This window comes from Podarcis vaucheri (genome assembly GCF_965113315.1).
Source record: "Podarcis vaucheri genome assembly, chromosome: 7".
Lineage (NCBI taxonomy): Eukaryota > Metazoa > Chordata > Lepidosauria > Squamata > Lacertidae > Podarcis > Podarcis vaucheri.
The window spans coordinates 32,470,708-32,497,851 of NC_138765.1; positions in this window are offsets into that span (position 1 = coordinate 32,470,708).

Below are 27,144 nucleotides of genomic sequence, written 5' to 3' on the forward strand. Positions count from 1 at the left end.
AAAGAATACGTTTTTGAATGCATGTTGGTACTTTTTTGAGCCAACAACTATATCACATCACTCAGTGAAGTGTAAAATCCAAATGCTAGCTAACTGCATCCGAACCTGAAATGCAAAGTAAAACTGGCTCATGGAAGAATGCAAAGCAAACAATATCCTGGAGCATTCCAAGCTCATAAGAAACCATTGGCGGCATAGGTGAAAGTCAGCCCACCCTTCAATAAGAGATGCCAGGGGTTGGGGGCAGAATTATCACTTCTGACTTGCTGGCTTTGGCTGCAGATTCTCCCAAGCAACATGTGTGTCCCCTCCATGGAGCTCTTCCATACTGAAATCAGGGTATGGCTGAACATTCACTCACTCACACTTTTGCTTGCAAAGGAATGGAAAGAAAACTGTTTTCGAGATGTAACCCAACAGCCATGCATCTCACTGGCCCTCACTGGCCCTCTCCCCACCCTTCCCAAGTTCTTTTGCCTTGAACTCTAATAATGCTGGATGGAGGAGAGAAAAGGGTATGTGACTTATTTATGTAGGGAGCAAGCAACTCTACAAAGGTAAAATATGGACTGTTTGCCTCTGGCCCAACCAACCATTTATCATGTGGCCCTCAGAAGATTGCCCAGTAGGAAATGTGGCCCTTGGGCTGCAGAAGATTCCTTACCCATGATAGAAAAGACTATCTGTTGCTTTGTTGATGTTCAATTATGACGTATATCATTTATTTATCTATTTGCTGCATTTGAACACCACCTTTTTCTCCAAGGAGCTCAAGGTGGTGAACATGGTCCTTCTCCTTATTTAATCTCCACAACAATCCTGTAAAGTTGATTAGGATGAGAGAAGACAGTGATTGGCTGAAGTTCACCCAGTGAGCTTTGTGGCCGAGTGGAGATTTGAACTCTAGTTTCCCAAGTAGTAGTCCGACACTCTAACCACTACATCACATTGGCTCTCTATGTTATGGGGAAATGGCCAAAATAGTTTATATAAATATATGTAACACATTAAAATAAAGCACATTAAAATAGCTGTCTACTAGCACAACCTGGTAGCACAACCTGGTCTACTAGCACAACCTGGCACTTCTTCAAAGAGATTAAAATGCTTTAGTATGAAAGAGGGACGCCCCCACCTTCCAGGCATCCCTTCCAGAAACAGAGCACAGAGCTGGGACAGGCAGACTCTCAGATTAGGTGTGGCCAGAAGCCAGTCTTGCTAAATAATGAGGTATACCTTGGGAAAGTTGGCTGCCACAGAATCCATGCCCTAAATGATAGGAAAACACACCGACAGTCTCACTTCATCTTGGCCCTGCGCATGATAATGAAGGCAAATGCCAGCTCCCTTCCACGGGGGAAGATGATCCTCTCTAGCTTAAGGGCCAACTCTTCTTTTTGCCTTCATCTCTCTAATATTTCAGCTGCTGTCCAGATGTGGAGCAACTCTGGAGGTTGGCTGGCTTTCAGACTCCATGCTGGAAAGACCCAAGTTTGGCTCTTGTCTGCCAGGGACACATGGCTGTTGAATTAACAAGCAGGCTAATGACAATGGGAGTTGGAGAAACCAACAAACAACAACCAAGGACCCTGAGGATGAATCTCTGTTGTATATACCTGGGGAGAAAATGACGTTATGGATGCAAAGAAGCAACAAGAAATGACATGGAGGAGGCAGAAAAGAGTGAAGGGGAATGAGTTGCCCCTACAAACCTCAGCATCTGAGAAAATGGAGGTGAAATATAAAATGTATTTGGTTGGTGCAGAAGAAGCTGTTTCTTATTATGCTTCTGCCACTAGGAACTCCTGATGCAGATGGTACAGCATGCTGGACCTCCATCTTAAGAGGGAAATTCAGCCGAGTGCCATCTCTTAAGACAGCACTTAATTGCTGCTGTTTTTAGAGCTCTGGATGCTCTGGTGCTGTCAGCAGGAGGGCAAAAAGTGCTCACACAGTGTGCTCTCTACTTGCCTGCACAGTGGATGGTGCAGCCATACTGGTGCTGCTTGCATAACTGTTTGGAGGGAGATCCAAGAATGGGATGGAGACTAGTCTGGGCTAGCTTATTAAGTGGCTGTTGGCTAAGCAGCACGAGTCTGTTTTAGTTTCATATGGTGGTAGTCAGCTAAGTTTTACTCAGAGTAGACTCACTGAAACAAATAGGCCTGACTTTGTCATGTTCATGTTCAATGGGTCTACTCTGAGTAATATTTAGCTGAATGCCACCAATTCTTCACTCCCTGAGTTCCATTCCTTTAAACTGGACACAGGTAAAAGGCAAAAGAGGACCTGGCTACTTGATAAGATCCAGCTGCATTAAAGGAAACCTCAGAACAGGTATATTATGAACCAAGCATGGACAAATAAGTCTATTTACATTTGTCTCAGTTTCTTCCTTTTCTAATCTTCAGTTTGCCACATTTCTGCATAAATTTGGGATAGTTGTTGTTTTCAGTCCTCATGAAAATTGCCAAAAATATACATTTTTCTTTGCATTATTTTTTTTTTGCTAATTTGTTAGTTCTACTAAGATATGCATTTGTATAAGCACTTTTTAAACACGTGTGCTTGTGTACACAGTTTTCACTTGGTGGACTGCATCGTAATATCCAGAAAGTTGTGAATTTCAAAGGATAATTTTGTTTCGGTTTGGATGCTATTTCAGGAAGTGCAAATTACGTAAGGTTCACATTAATATAGGAGTCAAAGGAAAATTCTCCCCATCCGTATTATTTTTAAAAAAACATTAAAGCTATATAACAACAGAGCAAAATCAAGATACACCAGAACTAAATAGAGTATTGTATCCTTTGCATATTTGAAACATCATTTGGAGATATAATTTAGGTATCCAAATACAGGCATGTGACCAAGATGACGGTGAAGATTAAGATAACAGATGCCGTGGCAATAAATCTTTCCAAAATGACTTCTGGGGCTCCAGTGGTATTAAATTACCACCTTGTCTAGTAATAAATGTCATGAAAGGCCCTGATGTTGCCATGAAGTTATCATGTCTTGCAACTCCGGACAGGGGATAAATTAAATTCAGTTTGCATTTAAAAGTGAATTTACCTAATCTGCACTTTCCAAAATAATGTGTGAATCAAAATTAAGTCATCCTTCCACATTTGCACTTCTCTGAACTTGGCAATGTAGTTCTCCAGCCAAGTAATGTCTACAAAAATGTATATATTAGGGTAAAGTGTGCCTCTAAATGCCTGTTTTAGTTAAAAGAACATAAAGAAATGCATTATATTAGGAGCAACGGCTTGCAAAAATGTGCATATTAGTCCAAAATGGAAACCAAAATGTATTTAGGAGAAATTTGCACTAAAATACTGACAAATTTTCCTGAGGAAATTTTTTTTAATTAAAAAGAAAATGCACAAACTGATGCAGGAAGTGGAGAACTGATCTTAAGACTGGAAGAATGCAAAACTAAGAAAACATTGGTTGCCGGGGATTGTACTAGATGACCCATGGGGTCCCTTCCAACTCTTCAATTCTATGGCAGCTCCATCCACTCCTCCTTGTCACTCCTCTGAGCACCCTGTCCCTACTAGACGCAAGAGAGAGAGCAATGGGCTTTTCTTTCCTGTAGGCGAGAGAGGAACTTTGTGAGTGGGGATAAATGAACTGAAGGAGAATTGGTTTGGCAGGGGTCACGTTTCTGGCTCTTCCCTGTACTTGGCTTTGAGGCCTTGGGTAAGCCGCTTGTCTCGCATCTCGTCCCCCATCCTGTTTCCACGCGTGGCCAGCCAAACTGCCTCCAGGAAGCTTAAACAGGGCATAAAAACCAGAATGAGCAACAAAGTAAACACACCAAAAATTAAATCAGAAAAACATGAACATGTTGCATGTCTGTCTTGGCCTTTTTCCTGAGTCTCAATTCCCCCGTGCCTGATTTGTGGCTTATTACTGGGAAAATGTGGAACGGCTATACCCAGACCCTCCCTGCAACAACTGCGGTTCAAAGGCTTCTGAATACCAGTTGCTCGGGGAAACAATGGGAGAGGACTATCATGCTTACCTCCTGCTTGTGGGCTTCCAGGAGGCATCTGGTTGGCCAGAATGGGAAACAGACTAGAGGGATTTTTTTTCTCTGATTAACTGGGATAGGGAAGGGCAACTATGTCAATTTTGGTGTCTCATTTTCTCCAACCTGAAATTCAGTTCTCCACATTTCCACATCAGTTTGTGGTGTGGGGATGTTTAAATCTCTCTTTTTTAAAAAAACCAAACCAAAACACCAGCATTTCATTACAAACTTCCCCTAATATACAAATTATTGTATGTGTATTTTGTGTGACATACACATTGCAAAGCAATTTCCCTTAATACAATGCATCTTTGCATGCCATTTTCACTAATATATGGGTAACCAGCAATCTTAACGCAAGGGTTTCGATTCCAAGGATCCGAGCATAAAAACAAAAACTCCCAGAAACACCCCCTCCCCCAGCAAGGTGCAAAGACACATTTCTGGGACAATAAAGCCCTGGCAAGACTTCATGTGCCCAGGAAATGGGTCAAGCAGAGAGAGTTCCTCCAGATCAGGAGGGAAGCTGGCGCACTCACAGTCTGCACTGCCAGAAGACGACCCGATTGCCAGTGCAATGGCTGGTGCCTCCCTACCCTCGGCACAATGGGCTGTGGGAACTTGGCTTCTCAAGACTCCCACTCGGATTCTGAAGCCCAGAAAGTGGCTTATCAAGGCTATGTGCACCACCGAGATACAGGGATACTCCTTCAGTAAGCGCAACCTCTGGGGAGCAGTGCTCAGCATTTGCAGTTGCCTCAATAATATAATAATAATAATAATTTATACTCCACCCATCTGCCTGGGTTTCCCCATCCACTCTGGGTAGCTCCCAACCAAATATTAAAAACACAATACAGTACAGCATTAAACATTAAAAACTTCCCTCAAGTGTGGACTGTTTCTACTTGCTTCTGCAGTGTTCTCGGCCCTAGCCCCACCCTTGCCTTCTGTTCCCTGAGGGTATTTAACCTGCCCTCTGGCTGTCCCCTGACCACCCTGTACGCCTAGAATTTGGGCAGGCAGCAGCAAGAGGGAGATTTGTATTCTGCTTGCATCGGCCGGACTCTTGCCAATGCACTGTACAGAAAGCTTTGGAATGTACAACTCTTGCTACCCCAGGCAGAGGTGCAAGTGTAGAGTTCTCTCCTGGGAAGAGATGGAGCATCACTTTCTCATCCAAGTATCTGCCACTTGCTTCAGAATCCCTGGAGTCTTGTAGCTGCCTTACACCCAATGGAGTAAGCCTTCAACTGCTGGCCAAGATTACAAAGTGATACCATCTGAAGATAGACTCCTGGAGGCGTGGAATCTGCGTCGATTTGAAAAATCTAGCTTTATGGACACCTTCGTGAGAGACTGCAATGCCTGTATGCATATCAAAAGCAGGTGCCGTTATTTCCATCCCTTGGAAAGATTGCCAGAAATTTGCAAACCGATTATTGCAAAAGGGACTACCATCTCAGTGGTTTTACCTTGAAGTGGTGCCTGATTAACCTTTTTTCTTAATCCAAAAAAAGAAAGAAAAAGATAAATGATTCCTGCTAGATCAAACCAAAGGTCCATGTAGTTCAACACTATGTTCTTACAATGGTCTCTGTGAGGGGGAAACTACAGCCTGCAGGATTCTTTCGGGGATGTCATGTGCTTCAAAGGTGTGTTGAATGTGCTCTAAGTGTATTGTGTGGATTTGCCATGGGTGTCCTAATAATTTCAGGTGACCTGTTTGCCTATGTTGTTTGAAATTAAATGGTGCAGGCAAAGGCACAGTGAGCAGCAAGCACCAATGACCAGCCCTGGACAGTTGTGGGGGCATAAACTTGTCAAGGGTATAAAATATCTAAAGCCTCCACTTTTGTTTTGCTCTGCACCCAGTGCCTGTGCATCTTGCAAAAATGTCAGGCACTCACTCCTATGTGCAAGTCAAAACACCAGCCAAATGGTAACAAGACGCTGAGACACCAATAGGAAAGGCTCTATCAAAGCCACTGTTGGAGTCCCATTGGCAAAGAGAGGGTTAGACAGCCCTTTCTTCATGTGGGAGGGGCCAGTTGGTGGGTGGAGTCACTGTTGCTGGTCTTTGAGCCACTGCTCAGTTCAAAATTAAATACTAGCTACTAACCTGAAACTCAGAACTTCAAATCGCACTGGGTACATTTGGTTCAATCTCCAGGTAGATCTGGGAGAAACTTCAGCCTGAAACTCTGAAGGGCTGCTACCAGTCAGTGTTGACAACACTGAATAATATCGACCAAAGATATTGCTCTATACAGTGGTACCTCTGGTTACGAACACTTGAGGTTACGAGCTCCGCTAAACCAGAAGTAGCTGCTCCTGGTTGTGAACTTTGCCCCAGGATGCGAATGGAAATCACGCGCCAGAGGCACGTGCACAGTGGAAGCAGTGGCAGAGCTTCATGCTCTGGCGCTGGGGGGGGCAGAGAGCAGGCAGGGGCGGGGCTGGCCGCATCCTGGGGGCGTGGCACCCAGCATGGGCAGGGGGGCAACTGCGATGGCACCCCACCAGGATCACGCTGCCGGGGTGGTGTGTTCCCCCCACACTCCTCTTCCTCCGCCAGTGCGCGAGATGCCCCATTAGCGAAAGTGCGCCTCAGGATAAGAACGGTTTCAGCTTAGGAACTGCCCTCCGGAACGAATTAAGTTCATAACCAGAGGTACCACTGTATAAGGCAGCCTCCTACACTCCTATGTGGGGTGGCCAGGCTACATGACCTCTCAGATCCAACCCTTTATCCCTCTCAGATTCCTTCCACAGGCATGGAAGCTCCAGCGTTCAACTCGCATTCAACTGCACCAAATATTAGTGCTTTGCACCCAAGGAACTGGCCATCTTCCTACAGGTTGTGCCCCCTATTAGATGAGTCTAAGTGGCAGCCACAGGATGAGGTGCTGGTATCATTATTTTCATTGAAGTTCTAATAACTGTTATTATTACTTTGAGCTTTGCTCCCTCTGGTGTGGAAAACTCTTTTGCTTGATGCATGCAGCAGAGACTTTGGGGAATGTTCAGTCCCTTCTTACCTCTTTGCTTCTGCAGCATACACATCAACCTCTACAATCATTTCAGGAGAAATGATTTCTCCAATAAGCACAAAGACTCTCCTCCTACGCTCTGGAGAAGAATGGAGTCCCTTGGCAAGATTGCTCGTCATTGTTGGGAGAAAATAAGGCGGAATTCTCCCTGGACGTGTTTTCAAAATACACTAGACCACTCACAAAGGGATCATAATATTCCCTTTATGGCTATTGGGAACCATAAACAAGAAACAGACTCTCTACAAAATCCCTCTCTTGCTAATTGGTTCCACGCTGCGTAATTCATCGTCAGCACCAACTCATACCTTTGACAAATGGGACACTCGTCCGGAGCACCAAAGAACCAGTTCCAAAACAGGGCTGCCCTCATGCCTGGCCTCTCACTATCATCAGCTGTCACAGCTGTTTCTACAAGTTGTGATGTGTTTCTATTTTATTTATTTAGCAAGATTTATATGCTATTTAACATTAAAATCTCTAAACAGTTTACATAAAATGGTATAAAATAGTCATTAAAAAGGCAATAAAAGCAGACTTAAAAAACAGTAGATGCAAAAAAAAATTAAAAATAGATAAAATTATCAGATTTTAAAAGCAAATATGCACAATAAAATTACATTTCTGAGTAGGTTTTTAACAGTGCAATGAAGGCTCCTGGTTAATATTAAGAGGCAAGAGGTTCCAGTTGCTGCCATGCTATAAGATTGATTTCTCGCATGTGTGGAACATTATGTGGCACTTGTAAAAGTGCCAGTTCCACAGAACACAGCAATCTAGTGGGCCCTTATAGGGTAAGGCAATTGTTGCCTTGCCTGCCCTAGCCAATTTGGCTGGTTGTCTGAAAGACCCCAGGGCACGATGATGTTTGCAAGGCTAGTGGAAGTGGTTGCAGGAAATTATGGAGGCCTAATGATGAGCAGGGTTAGGAAATCTGCGCCCTTCCAGCTATTGTTAGAAAGAGAATCCTATCATCACTGCACATTGGCCATGTTGCTGGGACTGATGAGAGTCCAACAATAGCCAGAAGGAGCCCTGCACTAGGGACCAGGAGAGTGTGGCATTTATGACCAAAGGCTTTGATAAAGTGTGGGATGGATATAGGAAGGAACCTTGTCCCGCCTGGCACCACTTCTGTTTGCCATTCCCAACTTAGGCAGAACTACCCTGTCAGGACCTTCTCTCTGTATAGCAGGATAGCACCTTATGTGGGGGTTCAGTTCCAAGGGCTCTGCATATATGTAAAATCAGGGTGGCTTCTGTAATTCCAGGGATGACCCAGGAAAATCAGGATACTTGAAGGGTATGTAAGATGTGATCATACCAAACACAAGTGTGTCTGGCATGTAAGTAGCACTTGCAAAGAGATGTACAGAGAATTCAAAATTCAGAGTCTTGCTGGCCTTATTAGGCCTGCAGGTTAAAGATTCCCCAACCCTCGGCTATAGTAGTTCTCGCACTTGAAAACTGCTGCTAAAAGCATGCCTCTGGGAAATGAGTCATGTTTCCTTACTCTTGATTAGAAACACAGGAGGCTGCTTTATACCAAGTCAGACCGTTGGTCCATCGCAGTATTATCTGCACTGACTGGCAGTGGTTCTCCAGGGTTTTAGGGAGGGGGTCCCTCCCTGCACTACCTGGAGATGCTGGGGATTGGATCAGGAGCCTTTCCTGCCGCTGAGCCAAGACCCTTCCACTAATCTGATATGCTGGGGAAATATAATTCAATTCCAACATGCTTAGTTTTAGCAAGGGGAACAGCATGGGGGTGGATTCCCCACCCCCACCCACTGGATGGTCAAAGCTTAGTTCCCCGGGAGAAAAATGTGAATATTTATTTGAACTTCAATTCTATCAGATCCATTTCCATGCAACTGTTTTTCTATTTATTTAATCATGCAGGGGAGAAACACGGACATTCTCTCCAACTGCAAGGACCCTCTCACAAGGGGCAACATGTTGAGAAAGCGCTGCCAATTTGCATGAAAGAGACAGGGACATGGGCTGTATTGGCTAATTGCTCCTATTCATTCCAGAGCAACCTTTTCTTGATTATGGGGCCGGATATTATTATTATTATTATTATTATTATTATTATTATTATTATTGCCTGATTCATTTATTCATTCACTACAGCAGTCTCTTAGAAGCTGCCCGGGGGCCAAACTAAAGGTAGTGTGTGAGATATGTGTGGATGTTTTCACCCACTTTAATCCAGTTCCATGTTTGAGTGGAACAGCAAATATGGGGGAGAGGAGGTGCATCACTGCCTCTCAGCTGTTCAGCAATTTAAAAGCACCCCTAGCTTCTTTTCTCCCCATAGGAGACGAAGATTCTAGATCAACATATTTATTCCTCCACAAAAAGGAAAGAGGGCTGAGGAGGGGGATTCATAGCAGGCATAAAACCTGCAGGAAAAATATTATGTATCGCTCTCTCCACCAGAGCTCCTTGTAGCTGTATTGAAGTGGAAATCAACATCAGGGCAGACTTTATAGAACCCCCGTGTCATGTTCAGTCTGGTTATTAGAGAGCTGAGTCAGGAATGTATTTGGAAAAGTAAACAAGACTATTTTTTAGTAACTCTTTTTATTGCATCGTTGTGCATGCATAAGGACCTGCTAACTGGGTCCAATTCAAAGCAATTAAATTAGAATCAAGACCTTGGGCTCAAGTATGCCCACTGCTAACAAAATCTGCAGAGGCTTCCAGATTTTTATCAGGCCCACTAATTCCTCAAATTTGTGTCCTAGTCCCTCCCTGCAGGGTGCTTTACCTTACCATGTTAGAAGAGCAAACAGTCATTTAAAGTAATTTTTCTATACCCTAAATCCTAATATGGGCATTTCATGCTTAGCTTGCTAGCATTGGAACCAAATAGATGGCAATTAAGATCCACCTAGAAATCTCAGAGCCAAAATGTGCTAGCAGGTGCCATGGAATGAGTGCCTAGAACAAGCAAAATTTTGTTTTGCTTTTGTAGTTTAAATGTTGGAATTGGTTTTTATTATTTGTGAAACACTAATAAATATCATTTAAAAAAAATAAAAAATAGAACAGCTACTTGCTTTCCCCCAGAGTAGAATCTAGATCAAGGATGGGGAAATTTTGGAGCCAGACACAAAAGTGGGCAGAGCAACACAATTTTTGTATTTTGTACTGTAGGTTAGTTCCTACACACACTTGCACACCCCTCTCTATCCTCCATTCAGGCAAGCAAGAGGCATTATCAGAGTTTAAGGATACATCCCAGCCAAACCTCAAAGAGGTTGCAAAGCAGGGCCAGTGAGGGTGTGGCCTGAGGAGAAGGGGTGGTGTGGGGAGAGTCCCAAGGGCCAGATGGGGAGATTTGGAGAGCCACATTCGAAACCCAGGCTGGAGGTTCCTCACCTCTGCCTTAGAGAAAACTTAGCAAGGGAGAAAGGAGGTGGCAGTTGTAGCAGTGATATGGTGTATAATGGCATAAGAGCATAAAACAGCAAGTAAAAACAAAAGAAGGGCCAATGGCCCATCTAGTCCTTATCTGTCTGTCTGTCTTGCTTGTGAGTTTCCCATTGTGGCATCTGGCTGACCAGGTGCTGGACTCGGACACAGTGCTTTAAAGCACAAACCTGTGTCTAGAAACGCAGCACAAAAGCAAGTCTAGATGAGACCTCAGTTCACCACTAACACACTAATATTGTGTCAATACTATATTGCAGACTATACCCACAATAAAGCACCAGTCTGGAGGGGCTGTAGTGCATCAGCAGTGGGCTTATTCTGCATTAGTTTACTCTGCAATGTTACCACAATAATGCTATCACAGGACTGATGGGAAATAAAGCCGTGTGATCACCCCAAAACTTTTTACAGCATTGAAAACAGGATTGCATGTGACCATCCCAACAGCACCATGGGCAAAAATAATCATGAATGCACAATGAAAAGGACATTTGGACTCTGAAGAGGCCCTCAGAGGTGGGTGATACATTGCAACATTTTATTGTAGGCCCCAGTTATTAATAGCAACTCACTCCTTAAATGTTTGAGCCTCTTTTATTTAAATGTTTGGGTCAGAAGGAATGCCCCTTCTGTTGTTTGTTTGTATATATGTGTGTGTTTAATTGTTTAAAACCATCAGGCGTAAATATTTGACTGTGTATATCTCCAGAGGCACTTCCCAGATGCTATCAAGCATCCTGCTTGGATTTGGAAGGATAAGCAGGAATGGCCTATTTTAACACTAAAAGATGAAAATGTAGATTACTGAGACTATAATAAAAGTACTGTATAGGATAAATATAGCCAGAGCTTTGGACATTTGTAGTCTCCAATGTTTTAGCAATATATAGAACATAATTTACTTTCGTTGTTGTTTAGTCGTGTCCGACTCTTTGTGACCCCATGGACCAGAGCACGCCAGGCACTCCTGTCTTCCACTACCTCCCGCAGTGGTCAAAATAATTTACTATACACATTAAATTAAGATAGTGTTGCGTGCCACCTCAATTTCCAAGCAGTGCAAGATTCCAAGTGTTCCAAGCACTTACCTGGGGTTTGTGTTTCCTTTTGAGAATGAGGGACAGTGGAGACTCTGGTGTCTTTATGATATATGGTTTATTTACACATACTGTATATACCTGAGCCTATGATGGAGAGGTCCACAGCATCAACACTCCAAGAGGGTTTTGTTTCCCCCACAGCCACAAACTTGGATTCAAACAGAAATCAACCATTGTGTTTTCTGGCTTGCTGCCTTTACCTATCTGCAACTTTCCCCCCTCCAGGTCACACTCATTTGACATCTGGCACAGAGCCCCCTCTCCTTGCTTTCTTAATGGCCCATCACCTTTCCTTTGTTTTCTAAATGGCTCATCACCCTAGGTGACTGCCTTATCAGGAAACCAGTCTGTCTTATATTTTAACACTTGCTGGATCCAAGAGTTCAGGAGGTTTGATTACAAATTCTAGTGCTTATTGAATACAGGACTTTAGGAGAGTATGGCATCCCACAACTCATAATAGTATTTTGGAATGTGGGGAAAATATACTTTGAAGAATCTGATGGACTACACTCTTTGTGGTGGAAGAGGTAGAATACCAGAGATAAAAGATCAAGGATCACCACTGTTTGCTTCAATATCATACAGATTAGGTGTATGACTGCAGGTACACAAGGAAATCATAAATTTAGAAGTCCAAGTCTGAGCATTTGATATTATAATTGTCCTCTTTTAAGGTCCTCCTTTCTAATCACATCTTATTCTTATGAATACTGAAGTTACATAATTGTGGAAGGGTCAGAGCACAGCGCAAGAGCGCAGGCTTTGCATGCAGAGGTCCTGGGCTCAATCCCTGGCATCCCCAGAGCTGGGAAAGACTTCTGCCTAAAAGCCTGGAGAGCAATTGCCTGTCCATGTCAACACTGAGCTAGAAAGACTGTTAACCTGACTGTGTAGAAGGCAGTTTTCTATATTCCTAGAATCAAACCACATCATATATTTAAGCAGTCTTATACCACTCAGTAATGTCTACCCTGACTGGCAGCAGGACTCTGGCTCTACCTGGAGAGGCTGAGTGTTGAACCTGGGATACTTTACCACTGACCTACTATAACACTCCCCCAAACAGAGAGTACAATATCATAAAAACAGCCCATCTAGCTCAGTATTGTTGACTAACTGGCAGTAGCTCTATAGCACTTCTGGGGATTGAACCTGAATTTTAGGTTCCCCACTTCCACCCCTGGTTTATATTGTATTTATTTATTTTAATGATTTCTTACCTGCCCTTCACCACAATGTCCCAGGACAAGCTGCAGATGTGTTAAAATCCAAATAGAATATTAAAATCCAATGAAATGACATAAATCAAACCAAATAATGTACATCAGACAACAAAGGAAGTAGTTGGTTTTGGTGTTTTTAAACGTTTGGATTGTATTTCGTATTTTTAATAAGTTCCAGATGACTTAATTGTTTAATACGTTCTAGAGGGCAATATAATAAATACTTCCCACCCACCCCCACAATCAGCATGAAAATGGACAAATGCTGCATCAATATCATTCACTTTTGCTCCCCCCCCCCAAAACAGTACCCAAACAGTTTGGGGTAAATGATGGTGGTGCAGTGAGGATAATATTGACTTGAAGCAATACCTGGTGGCCAAAGGAGGCTGGGCCTAGGGCCCTGCCGTGGAAGGTTTTCTGTGTCCGCTCTCCTGCTGGGCCTTAACTTCACTCCACCTTCCCATTTCCAGGGACTGGAAATTGCACTCTCCCCAGATTTGTTTCTCTTCACCATCTGAAACCAGCCAGTCTACCCTTTTGAACTCCCAGCCAAGAGTCTCCAGGGCAGAAACGAAACACAGGCAGGAGCCACAGGCAGGTGGCCATTGAGCCTTTGGCTGGGGTGGCTTGCCCCTCTGAGGTGCCCCTTTTGCCTCCTCTGCCCCCCTCCCACCACCTCCATTCCTGCCAGTTGAGGCAGGAGAATTTACCTAGCATGTGAGAGGAAGGAAGCATGTGGGGGCGGGGCTATGGTCGCCCATAGCCAATCACAACGCAGGCTGTGAGCATGTGCGGTGCCGCTTCTTACCTGAGCAGCAAGTTCTCAGCAGGAGGAGGCAGGCACCCTTGTTGCTGCCCTCAGAGCAGCCTGCAGGGCTGCCAGTAGCATCGCCCTGGCTTGTTTCTGAAAACAGTTGCCATCATCATCAACAACATCATCACTGAGAGCATTAAATAGGAGTAAACACCATTTAACTCAACAGGACTTCTGAGTAGGCTTGGTTAGGGCTATAAGTAGCATTAAATAGGTACATTCATGAAAAATTATGCCTTTATGATTTATTAAAATAGTTATAGACTGCCCCCTCATACAAAATAACAGGGCAGTGTACAACAAAAATTTACAGAAAGTTTAAACTACCATTAAAAACAATACAGAATATTCATTAAACGACTGGGTCATCATATCAGTTTAAACCACTGACTATTAATTAATGGCAATTAATAGGCATTATATAGAACCTCCAGGTTCAGAAACAATATATCTCAAAATGCCAGCTACTGAGGGTCAAGCTGTGGTGGAGGGTTGTTACCTTATTTATTTATTTATTTATTTATTTATTTATTTATTTATTTATTTAATAATTTGTTAGTCACATAATGCAGGACAGTCTATGGTTTAAAAACATACAAAATAATTTGTTTCATGTCTTCCTTTGAGTTTATTGGGCAGATTGCTGGACTGCATCCTGGCCTTTCAGCTGAGTTCCATTTGCAAAATAGCAGAAAGAAAAAGGGGGAAATTCCACGCATACAACCAGAGAATGACTGAGAAACATTTGGTGTATTATCCTTGCTTATGAATAAAATAACGTACTATAAACATTGACTTGGTTCAATCGGTAAGGAAGGCTTCAGAGATTTGGCAGCTTCTCATTTTATATTGGAGTAAGATTAAACGGCTTGCAGGATGTAAGACAAGTAGTGTTGTTTATGATTTGGTGCTCTTTAAATATTGACTGGAATAGGTTTTGGTCTGTGTTGTTTATCATTTGACTTACTGTTCTTTTCTATTCAGTTAAGAACTTTAGAATGAAATATGACAGCAGTATAACCTTGGTGGTTCTTTCTTACAGTTTTAATATACACTTGGACATTGTTTGTTTATTTTTAAAATAATATGTATTTCTGCATGTGTGCGTGCGTATGCGCCCGCCCAGCCTCCCACATTTTTAAAGACAACTCAATAAAGATTTTGACTTGAAGAATCCTCCCAACCTCAAAAAGATGTTGTTTTGCCAGAGAAACATAATGGCTCAAATGTTTGCAGAAAGCGGAGCAGCCATCAAAGCGAGGCGGTTAAGAAAAACGTGGAGGAACTTTCCGTGGGTCACCCAACCCTCCTAGACCCATAATTCTTTAAGCCTGTTGCACTGGAAACAACTAGCGAAACAAGCAGGGAATGCTGTCTGGATTAATCGGGTATTATGTATGTTTAAATGAGAAGGATCAACCCAGCAAATATTCCAGCAAAAATATCAAGTTTGGACACATCCATATGGGAGGAAGAAAGTGGACAGCTAATTAATATTTGATATGTGGAGAAAGGCGGAAACCCAGAGCCAGCCAAGCTGGAGAATAATACGACTTTATTGATTTTGGATTACTCACCCGGGACGGATAAAATTAAACCTGAGGTTCCTAAGGGATATAGAGAAACATCCACTGCAGAAGAAAGCATTCTTCTTCGGCTCCAAAGTGCACACCCCAAGTTGTGAATTGATGCTTGCTCAGACCTTGTGTCTGAACAAACAGGAGGAGGCATAAATCAGCAGAGATGGTCGTTCCTGACTCAGAGCTGTTCCAAAGGTTGCTTGGGGTCCAAGCTGGAAGAATGCAAATTGTTCCTGGGATTTAGGATTATTGTTATTATTATGAAATAAATCCTCGGTGCCTGCCCAGAATTAATATGGGAAAGCTGGAACTGGTGCCTTGATCCTCAGCCTGACCTGGGATAATATTTCTTATGTTGCTCAGAGTCTTACATCAGAAACACAAGGCTACTCACTTGAATGGTTAGATTAATCAACTAAGGCTGTCACGAGGGCAGGGTTCAATTTGAATTGGTGAAGTCAGGTTTTGAACCAGGGTGTGGGGAAGAGTGCAGGTTCATTTCTATTTCTTATATTTTTGGCTCTACGCACACATTTTGACCAGGCAGGTGGCAGGAAAGGAAGGGGTTAAGCAGCTTTTCTGCTTCCCCACCGCTGATTTTCAGTAAAAAGAAAATAATGATTGACCTCATTCATGTCTCACTGTACCGTTCAGACACCAATTCCTGCTTCATCTGTCTACCTAAATTCCACCACCTGAAGCAGCCTGCACCACCTTGCTCCATGGTAGGGCCAGCTCACTTCATGGCATGGAGAGAAGCCTGATCACCTGCTGTGTGGGGATCAAACTGATGTTTAAAGCACAGAAGGCAGAGTGTTAAGGAAACTTAGCAACCCTAGAAAAGACCAGCTTCTGCTCTAGACTCCCTGTTCACTTCATCTATGAGCACAGCTCATTATTCAAGACTCAACTAGGGACTTTTGGGCACTGCTCCAACCAACTCCTATTTCCACAAGGACAGAGGAGGGTCAGATTCCTTCTGGTTCCCTCTGGTCCCATGTCTCAATCTACACTCAGAGCTACCAAGGATGGGTGCGGTTAACAGCAGTTGGTTAGTTGCAGGATAAGGGAAGCCATTCCAAGACCTTCATTGTTTGATACACGGGAAGGACCTTTGGCCAAAACTACTGGATGTTTTGTCTATGGCTCCCTCCCTTCCCACCCAACTGGGTCACTGGATAAACAACCTTTGAGCGTTTCAGATTTCAACAGAAAATAAGCTGAGGCCTACAGGGACAAAGCAAAATAATAAAGTGCCAACCCGATGGATCGTTTTAAAGCAATTTGACAGAGTTTGGAGGTTTAGCCAACTCTTAACCTACCAAAAATAAATAAATGTGTAGATTCTTTCCTAAGAATTCTTTTCTTTCAATTTTTGCACGTTGGAAGTTAAGCAGTTGTAGGCTCCCCCACCACCACCACCACCCCAAAATTCGCACACATTTACACTTGGCCTGCTTTAATTCAGTTTATTGCTGCATCACAGTGCAATAGCTGCATAGTGGCTTGCTTTTCTCACTATAATTCAAGACTGCTTTGCCCCATATGTGCCCACACAGCCACGTTGATCTGTGGCCTTGGCACTGTTACAGGCACCACATTATGTGTGTTCTGCAGTTGTAAGTAATTGATATTTTAGAGTGGCAGCACCAGCACTTCAGTACTCCCTGCCTGTTGAAATCTGGCAAGTATCTTCGCTGTACTCTTTTCAGCACCTGCTTAAAACATTGGGGGGGGGGCTGTCCAGACACATAGATGTTGGTGTGTTTTAATCTCTTACTGTTAATTTTAATTTTCATTATTTTTATTACTTGCCTTTAACAGTTTTTTTATTGGCAATTTTAATATTTCTTATAAACCCATTAGAAGTTTTGTTACAATCAAGAGTTACATTAATTTTATTAAATAAAAATAATTAAGGTGATGGGAAGTCGGCAAGTTTTTCTCTAATTAATCAAAGAACTACAGCTTTCTTTCAGCTTAGATGGTCAGAGGATGATGCTACTTAATGCCAGGATTGAAGGTTCAAGGCCTGTTCTGGCTACTTAGAGTGAGGGATTTAGCTCAATTGGGTGAACACATCCTTAGCAGTTACAGATAGGTAGCTGTGTTGGTCTGCCATAGTCAAAATAAAAAAATTCCTTCCAGTAGCACCTTAAAGACCAACTAAGTTAGTTCTTGGTATGAGCTTTCGTGTGCATGCACACTTCTTCAGATACATCTTCAGGTGCATCTGAAGAAGTGTGCATGCACACGAAAGCTCATACCAAGAACATCCTTAGCAGATTATCACTGCATTGACCATTGGCAGCTGATCTGTTTGACTCTGGACTGTATCCTGACTACTGGACTTCAGATTTGGCCTACTTGGATTGGCCCTGGACTGCATTTCCTAGATTTTTGACTTTGCATACTGACTTGCAGCCAGGTAGCTCAGGGGTTCAGGATACGAGGGAAACACGCAGCAGTAGGTTTCCTTAATTTAGGAAAACGAGTTCACATCCTAGTATGGACACTGGTCTGCAGACAAAGAAAAGCAATGCTGGTTGCTGGGTGAAAGGGATGGAGCAGAAAACTGCTTGACCCATAGAAACAAAAGACCTTAAGCTCTCCTGGATCAGGCCAATGGCCCATCTATTTCAGCATTCTGTTCTCATAGTGGTAAACAAGATGTCTATGGGGCGTCCATAAGCAGAACCTAAATGCAACAGCCATCTTCCCATTGCAGCTCTAAGCAAGTGAAGACCAAAGCATTTGGAGGACATCATGTTGGGGGAGGCTCTGGAATCTCAGAATTTGAGGCTTGCGGCATCTGCCGAGTAGATACCCATCATTTCAGTACTTGGTTGCAGTCAGAATTGTAGAATTGAGGGTCATCAAGTCCAACCCCCTGCAATGCAGGAAATCTCAACACACGGTCCCCATCCAATTTGAAGCCATTCTGGACCCTGCTTAGCTTTGCAAATTGACCTGCTGGGAACCTGAAGGGCCTGCCCTGCTTCTCTCCACCTGGCTTGGGGTGGGGCCTGACAGGCTTCATAAGGGACTGCTGCTGCCGCTGCTGGGCAGAGAGGGCTCCGTTTTTGTTTTCTTTTTCTTTTTAAATTGCTCTTATTTTTTATCTATGTTATTTTAAATTGTGATTGATATTAATGCTGTATTCTTAGTTTTAGGTTTTATGAATTGTGTGGAAATTGTTTTCTATTTGGTTGTGTGCTCTTTAATGTGTTTTATTTATTGTTTATGACTTTTGTTACGTTGGTAATTATGTAAATCTTGTCATGTTGTAAGCCGCCTTCAGAATTGTTTTAACTATGGAAAGGCGGCATACAAATAAAATGATGACGATGATGATGATGATGCACTTGTGACATATGACTGTCAAACGTCTCAAAAAAGGACTAAGTTAAACTTAGAAAAGCCATTCCTTTCATTCTAAAGCATCTGTTTGTTTGTTTGTTTGTTTGTTTGTTTGTTTGCTTGCTTGTTTGCTTGTTTGTTTGTTTGCCTGGCAGCTGACATGGATTGAAATAGTCCATTTATCAATGGAGAGCCTACTCTTGTGCTCATCGCTGGCGTAAGTTTTACCGGCTTTTGCCAGGAGTTACTCACAGGGCTGTTGTGCATCCAGCCCGGAAGCATCGCACCGATGGGTAAGGGCCAAATGAAATGTTACACAAGAATTGTGTGAAGAGTCTCCAGAAAGGGTGTGTGCATGTCTTTATGAAAAGCATCTGTAGGAGGCACCCAGTTTCAAAGGGAGGCACAGTCACAGAGTGGGGCTTCTTCAACCCTTTCCCTGCCTGCTGCTTTTCTTCCGAAAAGTGGCTCCCTCCACAGCTGCTCTTCCACCTGGGAGATAAAGGATACAGATTAATGAGCCCGTCCCCCGTGGCGTTTCCCTGCCAAAGTGGCCACCAAACAGACTTTGTGATATGGTCCTGGAGCCTTCTATTTCTTGGGAAGAAAAAAGGCAGAAGTTCTTCTGGACATCCCTAAAGCATTTCAGTGTCTGTTACCCTCGTGCCCTCCAGATGCTGGCTGGAGCTGATGGGAAACGTTGCCCAAAACATTTAGAGGGCACCAGCTTGACAAAAGCATCTCTTGATTGTCACGTTGATCTGCTCAGATGGCTCTGTCACACAATGTCCTGTGCTGAACCCAAAATCCCACCAGAAAAACTTTCCTCTTTTTGCAAAAGCCATCGTGACCCTATACAGGAAGGAAGCATCTGCCGGCATTGCAGTGATCAAGGAAGGAAAGGGCTGAAGCACTATTTCCTACGTCAGCAGCCTGCTTCATGGATGTGACATTTTAAAAACAGAATCAAATGAGAACCTTCTTTGTAAATTGAAAATTCCTTGCCAAACAGCTGCCTTCCCCGTCTGGGTGAGCTAAGTCTCTTTGGCCTCCATTCAAACCCAGGGTGTATTCAGAGATGTCTAACTTCTTCACTGCCCAGTGGAGCCAAGCAATAGCTCTGAATCCCAACAAATGGGGCCTGCTGCAGCAAAATGTTGCAGTATTTGCCCAACTACCAAGACAACATTGTGGGACCTGTGGCGCTTTAGTTTTGCTGGATTTCATCTCCCAGCCCCAGCCAACATGGCCAACGGTCAGAGATGATGGAAGTTGTAGGCGTACATTTAAAGCACCTCACAAAGAATCCTGGGAGTTGTATTTTGTTAAGGGTGTTGAGGATTTTAGCTCTGTGGGGGATAAGCTATAGTTCCCAGAATCTGGGGGCGTGCACAAAAATGTGCTTTAAATGTATTGTGTGTTGTGTGCAGCCATATTCTAGCAACATCTGGAAGACCCCAGGCTCCCTAAACCTGCCCCAGGAGTGGAGCTCCTGTTCAGGTTTCAAGATTCAAATTAATTTGGACGTGGAGCCTTGTCATCCCATTCAGGTTTGGTGGGTGGTGTCAGAGTTTCAAGAGCAGAGGAAGGGGAAAAGAATAACCTTTATTTCCCCCCCCCCCACCCTCTGGATTTTCCTTGCTTTGCTTAATAGCCCTAGTGGACTTCCAGATTAGTCTTTCTCTTGCAGTCTTTGGCTCAGCTGCCATCCACCCTGTGGACCTCACAGGTGCTTCTTGGGCTGCTTTTGTTTAAATTACAAACTTAACATACATCTAGGGAGTCTCCAGAACATGTATATGGCATTCATTTAATTTAAAGTGACTGTTTTCCATCCAAAACTGATAGACAGTCAACTACCTGAGTCAGCTATTAGAGGGAATATGACTGCAGTGGCTTTATGGGACCTCAATTACTTGCTGGAGAGCAACAGAATGAAAGGATTATTGTTGCTTTTGGGGCTTACCAGAAGCATCTGGTTGGCCACTGGTTGAAACAAACTGCTGGACTAGATGGACCTTTGATCTGATCCAGCAATAAGGCACTTCTTCTCTTCTTAAGCTCATCTAAGAAAGCAGTCATGGCCACCCATACAGTAGGATCAGCCAACTAAGGCAGGCCCCTATATCAACCTCTTCTATTATTAGCATTTAAACAAGACTGCAGGGTTGGACCAGGCTGTTTTGCTGCTTGAGGCAAAACTGCAGCTCCCTTGGCTGCCAAAGTCACCCCCCGCCACATGGGAATTGGGGGCGGGGGGGGAGGTTTTGTCAGGTATAAATAGAAGATTCCTGTATTTAACCAGCAGTCTCTCCCTAACTCATGTACAGTCAACATTTCATCAGGCTGCAGCGGAGGAGGGAAGGGTTGAGACCAGCAGTTTTTGTTGCCTCCTTTCCTGGAACTCGCTTATCCTAGCTGGTCATTCGAACAACCAGTAACTAAGAACCTGAACGTGCAATTGATGGGCACGTCATCTCATGAAGCCATCTTTGAACTGGGGACTCCATTCAGAGAAATTTATTGTGGAATTCAATGTTGTGCTATGGTCAATGTGTGGAATTCAATGTCAGGCAATGCTGGATTAAACCCTGTGGAGTCCCCACAGCAATCGAAATCTTAAGGGGGGGGCGAAGCTCGCAAATTATCTCCTAATATGTTTTTCATTTTACCAACCAACAATTTTAAGAAACCTGACTGAACCCGTGAACCTATGAAAAGAAACGCAATAAAAAACTTATTAAAAAAAAAAGAAAGAAACCAATTTTATTTCAAGATCAAATCAATCTTATTTTGATCTGTTGTTGCAAGGCCCCTGAAAGGCATGGGGCCCATAGGCCGGTGCCTACTCTGCCTATTTCGTAATCTGGCACTGTTGACATTTTCATGTTATGGTGAATGTCCCACCAGTGCAAGCATTTCAGCTATCCAAATGGAATGGCCCCCTCTGCCCCTTCTGCGCATTGTTCTGGGGGTTTTCCCAAGCGCCACTGAGCCAGTTTCAGGGGGCACAGCGGAAGGCAGCTCTATTGTGTAAGAATAAGCCCTTGTGCAGAGCTTGCACTGAAGAGACTCATTAGGTGAATCCTGCCCAATGTATCTGCAACAAGCACATATGTAAAAGCATGCAGTAGCATGGCAGCCGAGCTCCTTGTTTCCTTCTGCAAAAAGTCATAGATGCATATCAAGCATTTGTGATAGAAAGGTTAGTGGCCCAACAAAACACCTGTTCAGCCACACCTTCTACAGAATGGCATTGGCTCATGCCCACTTGGCCGTTCCTCATCTAACCTTTTGCCATATGGTTTCCTGCGGCCCTCTCTGTCCATCATTTCCTGTCTGCGGTGGTTGCGGCTGGAACATTGACCTCTTTTCCCACAGCTGTTAAAATCCTTGTTTGTTGCCAGGAGGAGAGAACATCTGGGGAATGACTCAGAGGGACCTGGGTTGATGGAAGTGAAGGGGCATTTAGTCCTGGTTGCAACAATGGTTGCCAGCCAGATGCCTTTGGGATGCCCACAAGCTGGGCATGAAGCAACAAGCCCCTCTGCCCCCACTGTTTGACCCCACAAGCATCAGAAACACACTAAACCCAAACCCACAATTCCATTTGGTCCTCGTGCTAACAGCCATTGGTAAAGCTATTTAAGCATGAATTTTGTCTGCAGGGCCACTCCATCTTCTCTACATATAAACAGGGTCTATCAGTTTTTGGCTCCTGCTCTACTTGCAATCTTTCCATGGCAGCTGGTAATTAGAAGAAATGGTGCTGAATTTGCTTTTTCTCTCCTCCCTCCCAGTGCTTTTTTAAATATACTGTTCTCTCTCACACACCCCTTGTTACTCATCAATCCAGATGCAGATCACCAGCAATGTACTCTGGCCTGCAAGATATAAGACAATGTCCCGCTCCTTCTTTTCACCTGTTTCTGCAAGTGCATAAATGTTGTGCTTGAGGGATACAATATTGTTGGTGGGCAGAGTTTGTAGAAATGGAGAATCTGTTAACTTCCAGATGTTGTTGGACTCCCAACTCCCATCATCCTCAGCCAGTGTGGCTGGTGTTTAGTGACGATAGGAGGTGTCATCCAACAACATTTGGAAGGTAACAGTTTCCCATCCCTGACTTAGTAGATCATTTGCTGTATATAGACCTCTCTTAGTATGTATCACACACACATTATTATTATTATTATTATTATTATTATTATTATTATTATTATTATTATTATTATTTTCCATGTAAATTTCAAGGTTCTTTACATTCATATAGTAAAAACAACTAAAGATAGGTTTAAGATCAATAAGCACAACTATAGAAATGTATTGTTGTGAGTTTGGGGGGGTTAGTCTGTATGATGCCTGAGTGCTTTCTAATTTCTGGGGTCCCGGATCCAGCAATGGTTAAAATCTAATTGAGGATTCCATCACTGAACTAGCCAGTCAGACCCTAAGTACTGGTTGTTAGTACAGTGGTACCTCGGTTTTCAAATGTAATCCATTCTGGAAGACTGTTTTACTTCCGAAACATTCGAAAACTGAAGCAGGCATTTCCGGAAGCATTTACGTCTAGAAAACTTGATACGGAAGCTGCGTGGCATGTTCGGCATCTGAAAACATTCGAAAACCGAAGCAGTTACTTCTGGGTTTTTGGTGTTCGAAAGCCGAAATGTTCGACTTCCAAGACGTTTGGAAACTGTATAAAAAAAGGAAGTTGCTGTGTGCCAGAGGGCAAATGGGGTTGCTCTCCTCCCTCACCTGACTGATAATGAAGACAATAGCCAGTGTGTGTGTGAGCTCAGCTAGAAGCAGGCAGCAACTAGAGAAACTAGAGTCATGCTTGATTTCTGCTTGATTCCAAGGCTGTGATGATGGAAGATGCAAGACCTTTTGGGGTGTTAATGCTGTGAGCCCCTGCATCTTAGGCTCAGGTTGTATACGTGTGTAAATAAACCATATGATAATAACACCACAGTCTCCGTTCAATATAGCATTGAACCCTGGCTTGGAACCCCTGGAATCTCATCCCACTCAGAGGTTGGGGTGGCATGTACAGTATATTTCCCCTCCAGACTGCAAGGTCATGGCTCCCTGTTTTCATCCTTTAGCCAAGGTTGCTAGACAAGAATACCCATCATCCCCAGCTGAGGCTGATGGGAGTTTAGAGTCCAATGACATCAGGTTCTCCACCCCAGTGCTAGAAATATGAGAACCAAGATTGACATTGTTACCATTTGCATTCATTCACATGATATCCCAAAATCTAAATTTGTAACAGAAATGTTCCTTTAGTTGAACAGCTCAGGCTTTGAAAAGTTTATTTTTCTTACCTTGAGTTGCCAAGAAACGGGGCCGTTGAAGCAGGGTGTAGGCTTTGATCTAACATGTTATATATATATATATATATATATATATATATATATATTTGCTTTCGTAGATTTTCACGGGTACAGGAATGCAGGTTTTGGTGTCTTCGGGTGTCTTCCCGTGTAAGAGTCGGGGTGTCTGTGCGACGTTTCGACGAGGTCTCACTCGTCATCTTCAGGCTGGTGCTTTCGGCTTCTTGTTACTGGAACAGAGCAGAATCTGGTGTTTGAGTTCCTATAAATACTGTTGAGGGGTGTGGTGTATGGCCTCCAACGTTCTGGGCAGAGAGGAAGTTCCTAGATTAGTGTGCCTCTTCTTCTTTTGTTCCTTAATTACTTGAGGGATATCTTGAGTGATTTCATGAGTGATATTCTGAATACCACTGGGTGGGTCATTAAGTGTAGATTAGTTGCTAAAGCTTTTGTGTCTTGACCTCTTGAGCTTGTGAAGAGTTTTTCTGAGAAGATGGCTGTGCTGCATTTAGTTGTATATATATATATAATTGTCCATGACATGGCACAGGAAAACTCAGTGAAGAAATGTGATATTTTGTAGCAGTGCAGTTGAAAGGTAACACGGAGTCTCACCTGCAAATTTTCGTGCTGTTCAGTGAAAAGGAAATAAAGTTAGCTCTGAGAGATCTAAACTGAAAGGTCTCTGAAGGATATCACTATTAGATTTCTCCTTTTTACTGCTACTTTTTTGTTTTGTTTTGTTTGCTTAGCAGCAGGTTGGATTCACCAAAGTAAATTAGCTAATGTGAAATATGGAAGCTTGAAGAATCTGATCTTTGCAAAGTTGTATATGAAATGACCCAATGTGCACCTCTTGAACTAAATGTGTGGATCGGAATTTTAGCATGTATGCATCTATGGTATGTATAGAATTTAATCAGTATGGTGTGGTGATCAAAGTGTTGTACTAAAGCTGAGGAGAGCCAGATACAAATTCCCACTCAGCCATTAATCTCCCTTGGTGACCTTGGGTGTGTCACACTGGCTAACATACTTTACAGGACCACTGTGAGGATAAAATGGGGAGGGGAAGGGAGATGCATGCTGCCCTGAGTGGAATAAAAGTAACATAGATCCATTTTCTCCATGCACTCAAATTAAGCTGTTCCAGGTTGGAGGGGGGGTGGTCACCAGTTTCAGCCTCATATACAAATCTCCAAAGTTAGAAGACTGATGTTCACACAGGCTAATCTATTTGTACAGAAGCTGTTCCAAGCCCTTAATGACTTTCCGTTGTTCAGCTGTTCTGATGAAATGTGAAGGGGGATAACAACAGGAGCACACACACGCACACCCCTGCCCTTTTACTCCAAATTCTGCCACTTTTTAGTGATTCATTAATACCACTTGCCTTTTCAAAAGCCAAGCACTAACATTTCCCGGTTCTGGCAGCCAGACTTAGCCAGGCCTTTGGCTGTTGGCCTAGGTACACAATGAGGCTGACACAATCTGCGCCCTGTCACACGCTGTATGGCTCATTCCAGCCGGCGATTTATGGTGTGTCAGGGCACTAGCGCAGGTGGAACTGTTTGGTAGATAGAACATGTGCAGAGGTGTGGAGCCCCCTGGGGTTGTCTCCACAGGAGTCACACAAACCCTTCCTTTTCGAAAGAGGGGTTTCGTGGCTAATCCCGAAAGGTTCTGCAAAGGGGGCCTGGGGGTCTTGGAAAGGAGCACAGGTCCCAAGCAAAGGGGAAATGCTAACCCAGACAGAAGCCGAACACATTTCACCGGCTGTTCTTGGTATTCAGTCTTGTTACGATATGCAGTTTCCATTGCACTTTAATGAAGGTCTTACAGGAATGCCACATAGCCTCATGGGTGGAATGAAAGGTGTAGCTGGAAGAGGCCAGGGGGACATAGCTGGCTTTGCCAGGTCTCAAGCTTTGGCCCCCAAACTCTGCTTTCCATTGTTAGGACCTCCAAATGACAAGTTAAATCTGAAGGGCTCTCATTTAGGATGGTCACTTTTGCATTGCCAAAGAAGAGGAAGTGCATCACCAAATTTGCAAATGTTGGCTTATATGTACTGATGCACATTTAAAAATAATTACTATAATTTAAACAGAAATGCTATGCCTCTCACCATGGTGGGGATGACATGAGGTGACCAGTCTTCTATTCAGGTGATAACTGGCAACTTCAAGGCCCCTGGTCTCTCTTCTCATGGTTCTCTCTTTAATCAGGACTTGCAACTGGACAGCTGTTCAAACAGAGGACCATCCTCTGTGAATTAGGGCACATGGCTACCCTACCCATTCAGTATGTCTGGATTCCACAGACTGTCAAACCATGTTTGTGTATTTGTGCAGGGAAAGCGTGGCGGATTTCAGGCCCGGGGCAAAATGTGGCCATCTAGCCCTCCTGATCTGGCCCAAGTTGATTCTCACCAGGTCACCCTTCAGACTCATGCATAGATCAGAATGTAGATCTGCAGATTATGCTGCATAATTGATTAATGGATCCACACATGCATCTGGACTGCATTTACAAGGAGGTCTGAGGGCTACCTCTTCAACATTTTACAGCTGATTACAGTAGTTAGTACTTCCTCTATAGTAATGGGGTTAGGGCAGGGGTAGGCAACCTAAGGCCTGTGGGCCAGATGTGGCCCAATCGCCTTCTCAATCCGGCCCGCAGACGGTCCAGGAATCAGCGTGTTTTTACATGAGTAGAATGTGTCCTTTTATTTAAAATGCATCTCTGGGTTATTTGTGGGGCATAGGAATTTGTTCTTTTTCTCTCCAAAATATAGTCCAGCCCACCACATGGTCTGAGGGATGGTGGAGTGGCCCATGGCTGAAAAAGATTGATGACCCCTGGGTTAGGGTTTTAAAATGCTCCCAGGAAACAATTGTATGACATAATGTGCAGTCGCTTCCTGGGGAATTGCATGTGGGGGGGAGGGGCAGGGGAGAGTGGTTGCCCTTTGCCTTGAGAGTCTGTGACAGTGAGAAAGAGCTGAGAACTGTATTGCAACATTCAGAGACATAGAAAATCCAAATCCAATTGACACATAGTTTAGTTTCCATATTATTCTAGGAAGTATGGATCAGGGAGCTTATCTCAGAATTCATAAAGATCAAATCTGTCAAGCATCTTTATTTGGTTGATCTCAAAATTCATGGCTTGGGGCCAGAT